Below are 13,896 nucleotides of genomic sequence, written 5' to 3'. Positions count from 1 at the left end.
GTTTAATATTTAGTATTTACTGTCATATTCCCATATATCATTGTGATGTTGTTTATTCTATTACTCTTGTTCTCTTCTGCTTGTTCTCTTTTTTCTTTCTCAACAGGTGATCCAGGTGATCAGTATATGCATTTTTTTTCTTTTTTTTTTCTGCCCATTCTGTTGGTTTTTGTTTTTTGCCCTTCTCCCCCGTCCCTCTTTCTTTCTCCCCTTCTTTCCCCCAGTCAAGTCTGTCCCGTATTCAGCAAGTGAAAATAAAATAAACAATAAAAGGTGAATCAAATGGACCATTACGGCAAGGCTGGGATGGTCAATTTGGTAAAGTAAATCCGTTGGGCATCTTTCTTTGCCTTTAGACAATAATTCTGATGGCAAAAGAGCCAAACGGGACAGGCAAAAAAAAAAAAAAAAAAAAAAAAGATTATATTTTTGTCATTTTCTAGTTTCTAGTTGAATGAGGAGGGTGGAGATAGAGGGGGGGAGAGGACAGGTTGCACAAGAACAGGAAGAACGAGGGACCAAATAGTGAAGTTAACTGGAAAAACTAAAGTTATTTTTCACAAAGTAGGTTTTTTTTTTCATGTATTTCAGTGATGCTCAGTGTGCTTTCCAGTAGCACACTTAAAAAAAGCCAGTGGACATTGTAAACATAGCCTATTGATATGAATGACAGGTTTTTACAGGATTCATGTCACTCTAAACATGGCTTGAACAGGATGGATGCCATTACATTGACGTGGACTATAAATGTATTCTCTATGGTGGCCCCTAGAGACAAAGCACGTACAAACTCCAAAACACTTGCAAACTCCAAAGCACATGCAAACTCCAAAACACTTGCAAACTAAAAAACACATGCAAACTCCAAAACACGTACAAGCTCCAAAACACTTGCAAAATCCAAAACACTTGCAAAATCCAAAACATGTACAAACTCCAAAACACTTGCAAAATCCAAAACACTTGCAAACTAAAAAACACATGCAAACTCCAAAACACTTGCAAAATCCAAAACACTTGCAAACTCAAAAACACATGCAAACTCCAAAACACGTACAAACTCCAAAACACTTGCAAAATCCAAAACACTTGCAAACTCAAAAACACTTGCAAAATCCAAAACACTTGCAAATTCCAAAACACAACGGAAGTGCTCCAGGACGCTAGGGGCAGTGTTGAGCTCGATTTGCAAAATAAACCACCAAGATCCGTACCGGAAACCCGATCGGTACCCCGCATGTGCGAAAGGTTTCTACTTCCGGTCGTAGCGTTTTACGATAGTTACAGGTCAGAGTATCTGTTAAGATGTTAAGAATAACAAGTATATCTTAAAATGTTTGCAATAATGAAGCATTTCAGTACAATGTAGACAAAAACGAAAAATAAAAAGATAGTTACGGATCAGGACTCCCCGATCCTTACTGCGCATGTGTAAAGTCTGACCGTACAAATTGGGTCTACCCGATCCGTACCGCGCATGTGCAGATGTTTTCTTCTTCTTCTGTTAGTTTAATGGCAGTGTACTCCCCAGTGTACGAGGATACCGCCACCTGCTGACCGAGCGAATAAACCCTGTTATAAACTGAATTAGCGTCATTACAAACGTGTGTTTGTAATGACACTCTCTGTTGAGGAGAAAAGCATGAATTTCTTTGTATACGGATTATCCATTGTTTAAATGTCCCGGGCAGTCGAAAAGGAGGCAGAGCTGTTGAGAAATGCTAGGAGCTAACTGGGCACTAACCGTATCATTCAAATATATTGAATGTCGCAATGTTGGCAAAGAGAGGAAGTGACGTAAGATTTGCGCATGCGGGGTACCGATCGGGTTTCCGGTACGGATCGGGTAGTGACAGTGACAGCTGCAAACCCCAAATCCGGTCATTGGTACTTCCTGGCTTGTGTAGTTACTAGGTAACAAAAGCTCAACACTGCCCCTAGCGTCCTGGAGCACTTCCGTTGTGTTTTGGAGTTTGTACGTGTTTTGGAGTTTGCATGTGTTTTTTAGTTTGCAAGTGTTTTGGATTTTGCAAGTGTTTTTTAGTTTGTACGTGTTTTGGATTTTGCAAGTGTTTTGGAGTTTGTATGTGTTTTGGAGTTTGCATGTGTTTTTGAGTTTGCAAGTGTTTTGGATTTTGCAAGTGTTTTGGAGTTTGCATGTGTTTTTTAGTTTGCAAGTGTTTTGGATTTTGCAAGTGTTTTGGAGTTTGTACGTGTTTTGGAGTTTGCATGTGTTTTTTAGTTTGCAAGTGTTTTGGATTTTGCAAGTGTTTTGGAGTTTGTACGTGTTTTGGAGTTTGCATGTGTTTTTTAGTTTGCAAGTGTTTTGGAGTTTGCATGTGTTTTGGCGTTTGTACGTGTTTTGGATTTTGCATGTGTTTTTTAGTTTGCAAGTGTTTTGGAATGGGGTACATGATGCTCTGTGCCGAGTCTGCTTAATAAAGGGAGGGTTTGTACTGTATGAATTGAAAAACTTTGTGCACATGTCTAAGGAGTGGCAGTGTGATTTTCCAGTGTTTGTACTGAATAATGCCACTTTAAGCTTGATGATTTGTTGGACTTATCTGCTTTGCCAAAAATGTTTCTTTAACTTCTTTAAAGACTTAGCCTTTGCCTTGTGTTTAATAACTAAAGGCTCCACGCTAAAACGGGTGGATTAGATTGAAATCTCTGATCATTCACTCTAAATTACACTCAAAAAAGAACTATTTGAGTGAACATTAAAAAATAATGGAAAGGATTTCCATGTGATTAAATTGCTTTATTTTAGCATTATACAGTTCTGTTATTCCAACTTAATGTACTTGAGTGTGACCAACTTAATTAATTAATGATGAATCAACATATTTACTTTAGTTGAGTTCAGCTTAATTCAATTGAGTTGATCCAACACATGCAAATTATGTTAGTCCAAAGAAAGTACATAATGCTACTAGAAAGGCATTTATTAACATGGAAATCTTTTCCATGAGTATTTTAAGTTCATTTAAAGAATTATTTTTGGAGTGTTCAACAAATCAGAGTCTGGTTAACATAAAGCTTGTCATGCGCATCTTTCCCCCCCCTCCAATTTATTGGATTTAAGAAATGCCATCACACTTGTCTATCCTTTTCTGCTTGTCCTGGGGGGTAACTGCACATACCCAGAGAGACACAAGGAGAACATGCAGACTCCACACAGAAAGGCCCTGGCCAGTTGGTGGATTTGAACTCAGAACTTTGTTGCACTGATATAACAGTGCTAACCACCATGCCACCAAGCTGCCACTCCATACTTTAAAAGAAGTTGGAAAGCTGTGAATTTGATACAGAATTTTCTTTATGTTGTTGTCCTTGACAGGTTAAACCACAATAAATAGCAATAGCATACACATGGTGTATGTATGCTTCTCTGCCTGAAATAACCCCCGATATTTTCTTGTCCATGACTTTGTAATATTGCGACTCCAGGCTACAAACCAGAGTATATCATGTCATCACAACAAGAATCTCTTTTTTTTATCCCTAGCTAGCGGCCAGCAAGGTAGGCTGTCCACGAAGCCAATATGCACTGTGGGTTCCGTAGGGATTCCAGCTTGGTCAACGATGCACTTCCAGTCCTTGCGATCTGTGGCCTTAAACTTTACCTTAGATGTCATTGTTTAAGATCATCTTCAGTTCAACAAGAATAAATTTAACTAGTTTTAGGTTGTTGAATTTCATGCAGATCATACGTGATTTAACTACCGTAGAAACATAAAATCCTTTTGTTCAAATTACATGTTAGACTCTTGTAAATGTAACTAATTTGGTTGCTTTTGAAGGTAACATAGTAATGTTTATCCCACTGAATTGAGGTTTGCAAATGTGAAAAGGGTAGATGACATTTGGAAACAGCTTATTCCATTAATGTGAATTAACCTAGAATTGCCCCTGCATTGAAACACTTTCACTTTTAGGTAAGGCCTAAATTACTTTAGTATAACAATCAACAGAAGGCGTTATTCAGTTAGGCCAGTATTTGGTTGCTGGCAGCCATTGCAGCTGTCATTCAGAAGGAGCAAATATCTTCTCATTTTACTCCACAAGTAGAAAAGGCATTCTGGTGGGCCAGAAGGAAAATAATCCAACGCTGTAATTGCTCTTCACTAATCACCCTTACGCTAGCTGGTGGAATAGAGGCAGCTCCTTCATGGTGACCAGTTGAAAAAGGCCAGCAACCAGATGGCTTTACGACTAAGTAGAGAGTGTTTGAAGAATAGTGTGCTGCGAAACAATATTCCTTTCCAGCGTCCTATTAATGCCAAATATGAAATGTTATACAGCTAACGCGCTCTTAGCAGCTATTCCAGCTTTCATGTGAGTTTTAATAGAAAAAAAAGGAGAAGCATATTAGTTTGTTATGTCACGAAATGGAGCATGGACACTTACTTATCTTGATTTGAAGCTCTTCAGATGTTGATGCATTTGCTCTCAAGGCCCTCACCGTCCCTTTGAACTTCTTGAGTGCAAATTATATTTCTTAGAGTGCTTTGCCGTTCTGTATTAGTGATGTTCTGACACGGTCAGTGCAGTCCGCCTGTATGTGGATCACCCATGAGAATACTGTGCTGACAAATGTGTCTTTTTCTGTAAAAGTTATTAGTGGTCAAAGGTGCATCCCGAAGACAAAACACTGTACTGGTATGGATTGTAGAGCTGCCTCTTGGCATTGCACCTTTCCAGCCTTACAAGTTAAATTAAAGCATTGTTGTGCCTTCTTCCTTCTTTGTGTGTATATGTGGAGACCAGTTGTTTATACTGAACACAGCATAGGTTGCCAGACTGTTACAGAATGTGCCCCAAATCTCCAGCTTGACCTCTGAGGTCAGAAGTGGAGAAGTGGCAGTCAGAAGGCAAAATTATTTGCTAGAACAACTCAGATTTCACTTTTCTTCAATTTTCTTCAAAATTGCCCCCTTATCCAATTGACAATCTTGTTTGTGGTTTCCAACGGCCATAATCTACATTCAAATTCAAGGAGTTTTCATGGAGGTTATTGAAGTAAAACATTATGATGTTTAAGATCTGAAAGCTCAAGACAACAGCTGCCAGTCTTCTTGTGTGTCTCTTCCTTGCTCAGCATTGGACTCTCCAAGTGTCTCAGACGATAAGCACAACCAAATCAAAACAAAGTCTGTCAGTTATTTGCAGCTCTTTGGCATGTCTGTAGTTTCTGCAGCCTGATATATATTAAGAAAAAAATGTCTGTTTTTTTTCCCTCCTCTTTGCCTCAGCATCCCTGCTGTCAAATCTGTCAGTATAAATCCAAAGGACAGCGCAAACAAGAGAAATAAATATACATATCATGTACACACATACATACATACATATTTTTTTTCTGATGGGGAATTAACAAACTAACATCTGTCTGATCTACTAAGAAGCAATCTGTCTTTTCAAAGACCTAAGATTATTTAACCAAAACATATCAGACGGATGAATAGCTGCAATTACGTCTCTCGTTCACGACCCAGCAGTCAGTTACATATTACAATCTGTCAGAGATAACTGTGGTAAATTAATGCCTCGCAGACTTTGATAATTAGACTACAAGTTATATTCTGGAGCCAAAGTTGAGCAGCATCTGATCGAGGAGATTATTGTGCACTCTGGTCTGTCACAACAAGTTCCCCTTTGAGATGTGACCTCAGTCAGGGTCAGACAGCCCGCTTTCTTCCTCTGATCCTTCTTTTGCTTAATGGGAGCATCTTAAATCTCATGGAAGCATGACTCGCGCATTTATATAAGATTATTCTCAGTAAACCCACACAGAGTGGAGCAGTCTGTGCTCAGACTGAATGGAGCTTTATATTTCTTAATGTAACAAATAAGGATTAAGGCATTAAACCAAATATAGTTCTCAGGGTATCTGGAGGAACCAATTACCCTCAGCATGTGTATGTTTCTATTATAGGAATCTACATGCTAAATTTGAACAAACGTGGGAAAATCACAACCTTGCACCACGTTTAATTATGTTTTCCCAGTGAGTGCCAATGTTCTCCCGACTGCACGCAATTCACATGGTCTGTCGTTGATTTTCCTGTCAACAGCACAGCATCAAACGGATGCAGAGAAATGATAGAAAAATTTGAAAGAATTGCATGTACATTATGGGAATGCATATGAAAATCATGCTTTACTATTTAGCATCACTTCTAAATATGAAGCAAAAGATGTCATAAAAACTAATTCTAACAAAAATGAACATTTAACATTTTAGTAAAAGTTTGCTTAGAGGAAAGAAACTAAATATAAATCATATCAGTAAGTAATATTCAAAGATGTTGAGTTATGTCAGTGAGACACAGTGTCTGTGTTCCTGCTTCATTCTTCTCAAGTGTTGTCCAATGCCCGAGATGTAAGAGGGCAATGAAAAACATTTTCTAAAGGTACGAGTAAAGCCTTTTACAGCTGCTGTCGAAATACAGCCAAATTTAGATAGTTGGCTAAAGTTTAAAATACTATGTAAATTTAGGCATTAAGATGTGGTCAAGATGAACTGCAGAAGTTAAAGCTGATCATCAGAAGGGACAAAAGGGTGATTTCAGTGATTTTGAACATGGTATGGATTGGTCTGAGCATTTCAGAAATTGCTGATCTACTGAGATTGTCTAACACAACCATCTTTGTGGTTTATAGAGAATGGTCAGAAACTATCCAGTAAGCAGCAGTTCTCTGGGTGAAAATGTCTTGTTGTTGCTAGAGGTCAGAGGAGAATGGCAACACTGCTTCAAGCTGAAAAGTAGGTAACAGTAACCTCGGTAACCTCGGCAGCCGGAGGTGATGGACGAGGGGCGCGGGGGTTCCGCGCCTGCCGGAGGAGGAGGAACAGCCGGGAGAAGGGCTGCTCTTGCCGCGAGTGGTGGAGGAGCCACTCCAATTTGAGGCGGCGGACGAGGAGCGCGAAGGTCTGCGCCAGCCGGAGGAAGAGGAGCCGCGCGAGTGGCTGCTCCAGCCGGGAGCGGCGGCATTTACAGAGGAGCTGCGCGAGGTGACAGAGGTCCCCGTGTTTGCGGCTGCCATGCAGGTGCGTCCGCACGGCACCGCAGACCACGCCCACCACAACCATTCATTACAGCCAAGCTATTCAGAAGACCATCTGTGAAGAAGCAGATTGGTTATTGCAGCAGAAGACTACTCCGGTCAGCTTAGAGCAGGAAACTGAGTCTGCAATGCAAAACTGGACAATAGAAGATTTTTAAAAACGTTGCGTTGAGTCTACATTTCTGTTGGGACACTGTAATTGTAGGGTCAGAATTTGACATAAACAACATAAAAGCATGGATCCATTGGGGGGGGGGGGGGGGGGGGGGGGGGGTAATGGCGTGGTGATATTTTCTTTCCTCTCTTTGGGCCCCTTACTACAGCTTGAGCATCATTTGAACTCCACAGCCTACCTGTGTACTGTTATGACCACAGCGCACCAATCTTCTGATGGCTGCTTCGAGTATGTCATCTCAAACTGCTTCTTGAGCATGACAGTGATTTCACTGTACTCAAATGGTCTCCACAGCCACCAATTGCGCACTTTTGAGATGTGGTGGAATAGGATGTTCATAGCTGTACATCTCTCAGGAATGATTCCAGCACCTTGTTGAATCTATGCCATGAAAAATTTAGGCAGTTCTGAAGGCAAAAGCAGGGGCCATTCCAGCTGTGTATCTATCTTGTTTAAGATCATAGCTGATTTCTCCACCGCTTTATGGGACAGGAATGACTGCTGGCTCTTTCTTTTTTTTCCCATAGTGTTTGCTAGAAAATAGCAAATAAGAAGTAGGCTTATAAAACACAGTTTGTGATCATCAAGATTAAAATTGCGTCCATTTGTTTTACCTGTATATATGTGACCCAATGACTTTAAATGATGAATATAAGAAGTCCTAACATACACCGTGTCCTTAAATATTCAAGCTCCTCTAAATATATGAACAGCATCATATACTCATGGATGTTTTAGTAAAAGCGTGAGCTAAAATGGCTGTGTATAGAACTGCTTTGTGTTCTATTTGCTTTAACCATTAGATGGCAGCATTTCACTTCACATGTCTGTTTGTTTCACCCCTGTGTAACCTTATGTCCTTTATCCTGCTTCCAAGAATCATAAAGAACAATTCTGGGAAAAAAGACCTCAGGTGAGTCATAACTGTATGAGGAAAAGTCCTACGTGATATGCTGAGGTTTCATGCAAACTATAAAATCTGTGATTAGAGAATTTTTGAAACTATGTTAAAATTTCAAAGGTTTTGTTTCATTTTAAAGAGTTCCAGTGAGTTATTTCCTTACGTTGCTCTATAAAATGAACTAAACTACAAAAACTTGTTTGGTTAGTTTGTATGTATCGTGAGGTCAGTAATGTGGATTATAAACCAAACAATAAAGGTGTGATTGATAAGAAAAATTGGATCAACTGTTTAGGAAGTACAGCTATTTTTATACATAGAAAGAAGAAGAAAGAAAGTGTGTACATTATTGTGCCCCGTGGGGAAATTGCTCTCTGCATTTAACCCATTCACTCAGTGAAGCAGTGGGCAGCCATTGGGCGCCCGGGGAGCAGTGTGTAGGGACGGTACCTTGCTCAGGGGTACCTCAGGGTAGCTGTTAAGGGGAATCGAACCCCCGACCTTCCGATCATGGGGCAACCACTCTACCTACTGAGCTATCCCTGCCATAGTCCCCACAACCTAACATAATTTTACAGATGTTAATTTCTTTTAAATCATAACCAAATATTCACTTGAGACTTCTTCACTTTACTGCAGCCACCTTGAATTACTGCTTCAGTGCGGGTGCAGATCTAACTTTAGTATTTAATAACTCAAAATCACCTGTTGGATTGAGATCAGGTGACTGACTTGACCATTGAAGAATATCACATCCCACACTTGACCATCTCTTGGGCTGCTTTAGCGGTGCGGTTTGGGTCAATATCTATTTGCGCCGTCCAATCAGTTTTGCAACATTTGGCTCATTGTCAGTAGATCCTGCTTACGTCTATCAACAGTCTGTGGTCCTCTTTCCTGTTTCAGATTGAGAGATATGACAATTGTGTGATATCGTGGTACTTCTGTGTCCTTGGCTTGAGGAAGTAATCTGCTTAAATGCACATTGAGTCACCTTTTAATGAATTAATGTATAAACCACAGGATTTTATATGTTCAGGGTTTTTATTCAGCTGTGTTTCTGATGATTTTTAGGACTCAAGCACATTTCAGCTGTGCTATTGAGGAGTTGAAGAGTGGAAGTGCACAATATTCTCTTTTTGAAAATATTGTCCTCTTTTTTCATTTGAGTGCACAGCAGAGGAGAGTCTATACAACTGCTGACTGCAATGTTATAGCATTTTTTTCTATATAAGGCTTCTTTGATTTCATGTTATGACGGCGACAAATCCATTAAAAAATTTTTTTGGGGGTTGCTCTTTTGTTTCTCAAAAAAGTGGACTGCTGTCTGTTGCAGTAGATGGTTCTGTATATTTAAATTTTTAAACCAGATGCAATTCCTGACGCAATGCTCCCCAGAGGCTAGGATTGTGTTTAAGCCCAGTCACATACCCTAGAGATAGAAGCATTACAACAGCTGAATACATGTTATAGTAGTTTGTTTTGTTTGTTTTTCTAAATAAGCCTTTTGCTAATTTCTCGTTCTCATGAACACAAAAGAATAAAAAAGATGTTCAGCTGAAGGGAGCAGTCGAATGGAGGTTTATAACATGGTGTCCGGTGTCTGAAATCTACACCTACTGCTTTAACTTCAGTTAACCGTGTTAAACTGTTTGGGGTGAGCTGTGAAAACAAGCAGTTGAAGAAGAGTGGTAAGCACTACGTTGGTAAAAGCTTGACTGCAGTGCCAAGATCGATTTTAGTCAGTTTTATGGTCATTCAGCCAATTAGTGTTTGTTTGCTTGCTTGCTTTCTGGTATTGGGAGATTTTTTTTTTTAAGTATAGCCAAAGGTCTGAAGGCCATCGACACAATTCATAGAATTCAGCGTGTAGAGCAAATACAGATTAAAAGACATGAACCTATTATTTCTTTCATCCGTTCAATTTTGTGTTTTTAACATGCTCGACACTGAGCTTTTGTAAAATGTTCCATAGAAATAAAATCACTTTGAATCAGATGAAGTTCCCTTGCATAATTTTGCTTTCGTTTTTGAGTATGTGTGGTTTTTGTTTTTGAAAGGCAAATGATGTGTCATACTGGGATATATAAAAACTAGCTGCTTCCACTGACTTGACAGATTGCTTGTCTGGTTGGTGCAATTTGCTAATAATTACCAAACTCGTTATACACAGTCCCTCCGCTGTTGTTATATACTCACTTTTCCGCTTTTTAAAAACAGTACCTATTTAAATCTTTTTAAGCAACACACCCTCCCTTTGCTTGTTTTTCTTTTATTAGCTAACCTGTTCAAACCCCTGGCTTCCATCCAGCTTCACCTTTTCAAATCTTCGAACGACAGGAGGAAATGGCCTGTTGTTTAGGCTCAACCAACTAACAATTTGAGATGGAGTTGTGGGGGAGGGGAGCTTGTCAGGCGATGGCTTTAATCATGTGCCCCCCCCCAATGACGTAGTTCACAGTCACAGAACTTGGGGCACGTGGCTACGTTTACGGCGGGTTAACTAAAATGTAATGGATAAATTGAAAGTTTAACATATCTGTCCAACAACAGATAAGAGATCTACCGGCAATCCTCCCGAAACTTCCGATGAAAGGACACGCCCTGTGAAGCAAAATAAAAACATTTTAGTTGTTCCGTTTGCTGCCATCCGCGCCGAATGAATCATGTGACTGACCAAAACTCAAGAGACAAATCAAAAATATTTATCGTTTACTTTCTGTATGATGACTCACAGTGGTGACATCAGATTTAAAGTGAAAAGTCTCGGTTTCATAGTAGAACACCTCTGCTCTACAATTTACTTTTTGTTAAGATGTTACACACCGGCGCAAAAGCAGGAATAAGAAGTCCACGTGCCTAGCCTTATCGGATTTACTTGTAGGTGGAAATTGCATTTGAATGTACAATTTTATGCTTTCCATCAACTCCAGCAGATCCTTAACAAAACCTGTTTGACTGCTGATTGAGTTGGCGCCCACTGTTACCACACAGTTGGCAAACAGAAAAAAGTCAAAAGAGAAAGAGAGCCCTATTTTTCATTCTTTCTATATCAAATATATATTGATTGATTATATCTATGTAATCAAAATTCAGATTTCTCAGCAAGGTACACATTTAAATAATATGAAAATCCAGTTATTGGGAAAAAAAGAAGATGACACAAATCAAAGTACTGGATTTCTAGAATTTCTGACTGATAACTCGCATTAAAATCTCCAGCATTTCCTCATCTCAACTCATGTTGTTGTTGTGAATTGGTAAAGGCACACCCTCAGGGTGAGTAACACTCTCAGTCTAAGCTTCCTGAATTACTCCCCAGATCTTCACTTTTTTTTCTGTCTATAATTCCAGCAGTAAGACGTGCTTGATAGGAAAATACTTATGTAACAGAGATGGTGGCAATGGTTTTGGCAATATTCATATGTAGTGAATATAAATACCCAAAGACAGAATGTACAAAATTAAATAATTATTTATTATTTGATAATTATTTTTAAATATTACAGTACTGAGGTAAGTTCATAGTCTTGAAGGTGAATTTTAACATGGCTTGTGATCATACTGTTTTACCCATGTGTCTCAAAAACAAATAATCAAACAAAAACACTCACACACAAAACGTATAAACTTTTTATTATTGTTACTGTGGTATTTGTATGAAACTTCACTTCCCACATTACTTCCAGGTATGTAACTGTCACTTCCCACTTTGGAAATTTATTTTGGCTAATAAAAAAGAAAGACAGTTTGTATTCTTATAATACTATTTATACAGCAAAGAGTAATATGAATGCTTAACAGAATACCTCCCACCAGCTCCCCAAGGAAAAGGGAGGATTGGGTTTCCCCCGCCTCAGGAATTATTATTATGCCGCTCAAATAACCCCCCTCTTATATTGGTGCAACAAAACATACACAGCTAAGTGGAAGGAACTGGAGTCCAGCCTGTTGGACCGATTCCCTCTACAAGCTGTAATGGCAGATAAGGGTCTAACGTGTTGGCTGGAAAAGTTGGGGAACCCCTGGTTAACCCACACCCTCCAAGTTTGGCAGAAGGTAATCAACATTTCTGGGATACACAAAATATTAAAAATTTTCAGGTGGTTTGCTTTCGACTCAGATTTTATTCCAAACAGACACGACTCTAACTTTAAAGCATGGCTATCTTATGGCCTTACGACATTCCTCTCTCTTACTCATAGAAATATTGTGCTCAGATTTGAGGTCTTGCGGGACAACCACAACCTGACAAAATACGACTTTCACAGATACCTACAGCTGAGATCACATATTGATCATGAATGCAAATTGTCCGACTTTAATGATGCTGAGTCGCATTTTTTCCTCATCCTGAAAAATGCCACAACCATGAACCCTACTAAATCCATTTCTAAACTATACAAAGCTCTCTCTAGTGCCAGCGAGGATAACACTTTATACACTAAAGATAAATGGAAAAGGGAATCAGGGATTGCTATTTCTATGGGGGAGTGGGAAAATGTTTGGTGCTGCCAGTGGTCCACATCCAGTTCTATGAGCTGGAAGGAACATGGCTGGAAGAATATTATTAGATACTTCAAGACACCATATCAGGAGAGATATAAAGGGGCTCATATGCAATGCTGGAGACAATGCGGCTCGACTGTTGCTAACCATTTTCATGTCTTTTTGGACTGTCCCAAGTTAAAAAATTTCTGGATGGGTGTCCAGGCCTCCTTAAGCGCAGTCTTTAACGTTCAAATGCCTTTAGATTTTAAGGTCTTATACATGGGTCTGGTCCCTTTTCTGGAACGTAGGAGTGAGATTAAGTTGGTGCAATTACTCTTGGTGGCAAGTAAAAAAACAATTACTAGAAGATGGTTAAGCCCAGTCCAGCCTACCCTGGATGACTGGTTTGGGATCATTTTAGAGATATTTAGGATGAAAAAACTGTCATATCTGTAAAGAAATCAAAAGGCCAAATTCCACTAAATTTGGAACAATTGAATCCTATTCATTACCCCCACAAGAGCTGACTTCACTTGATCTCACTGTTACTTGTATTTTTGTAATCTACTTATCTAATTTCTGACAATTGTTAATTCACTTTTTTTTAATTTACTTATATTACTATTGTTTATTTATTAATTTATTTATTTGTTTACCATGGCAGCAGCATGGGCATCCCCCCAGTTCGTGTTTATAGTTCCATATAATGTGTTGTGTATCTCCTTCTGGAGAGCATGTGAGCAACTCTCCTATAGCCAGTGGAGGATAATATGCACCTGTTGATCACTGTGTTTATCATTTGCTCTCCTGGACTTAATCTAAAAACCTGGAAGGACTCTGTTCCCATGTTATTCATATACTGCTGTGCAGATGGATTTTTCTTGTCCATTCCAAATAAAGATATAATAAAAAAACATCAACAAACAAAACAAAAACCGAATGGCCCCGTTATAGAAGGCCGAAGCTGCAGACTCTTTCTGGTCAGAAAAATCTGTCTCCAACAGATGCTGTCTGTACAGCTCAGTGGATAGCAATATTTTAATACTGGTTCACAAAAGTACAACTGAAAATGCTGCAAAATGTTGTGGTTGTTACTGTTGATTGGTTTCGCTTACTCAGCGTCTTTCTGTGGTAAGAATTGCGGCACTGTGTTGTTTATCACATTCTCACTATGTCAAGGTTTCTTAAAAATATCTTAATATATATATAGGTGAACATAAAATTAAGTTTCTATTATTATTTTATTATGTGTTAATTTATG

Source organism: Copadichromis virginalis, linkage group LG10, assembly GCF_057382275.1.
Source record: "Copadichromis virginalis isolate Kocher_CV1m ecotype Utaka linkage group LG10, C_Virginalis_male_GT1.1, whole genome shotgun sequence".
Taxonomy (NCBI): Eukaryota; Metazoa; Chordata; class Actinopteri; order Cichliformes; family Cichlidae; genus Copadichromis; species Copadichromis virginalis.
Note: the sequence above shows the minus strand (reverse complement) of the source record.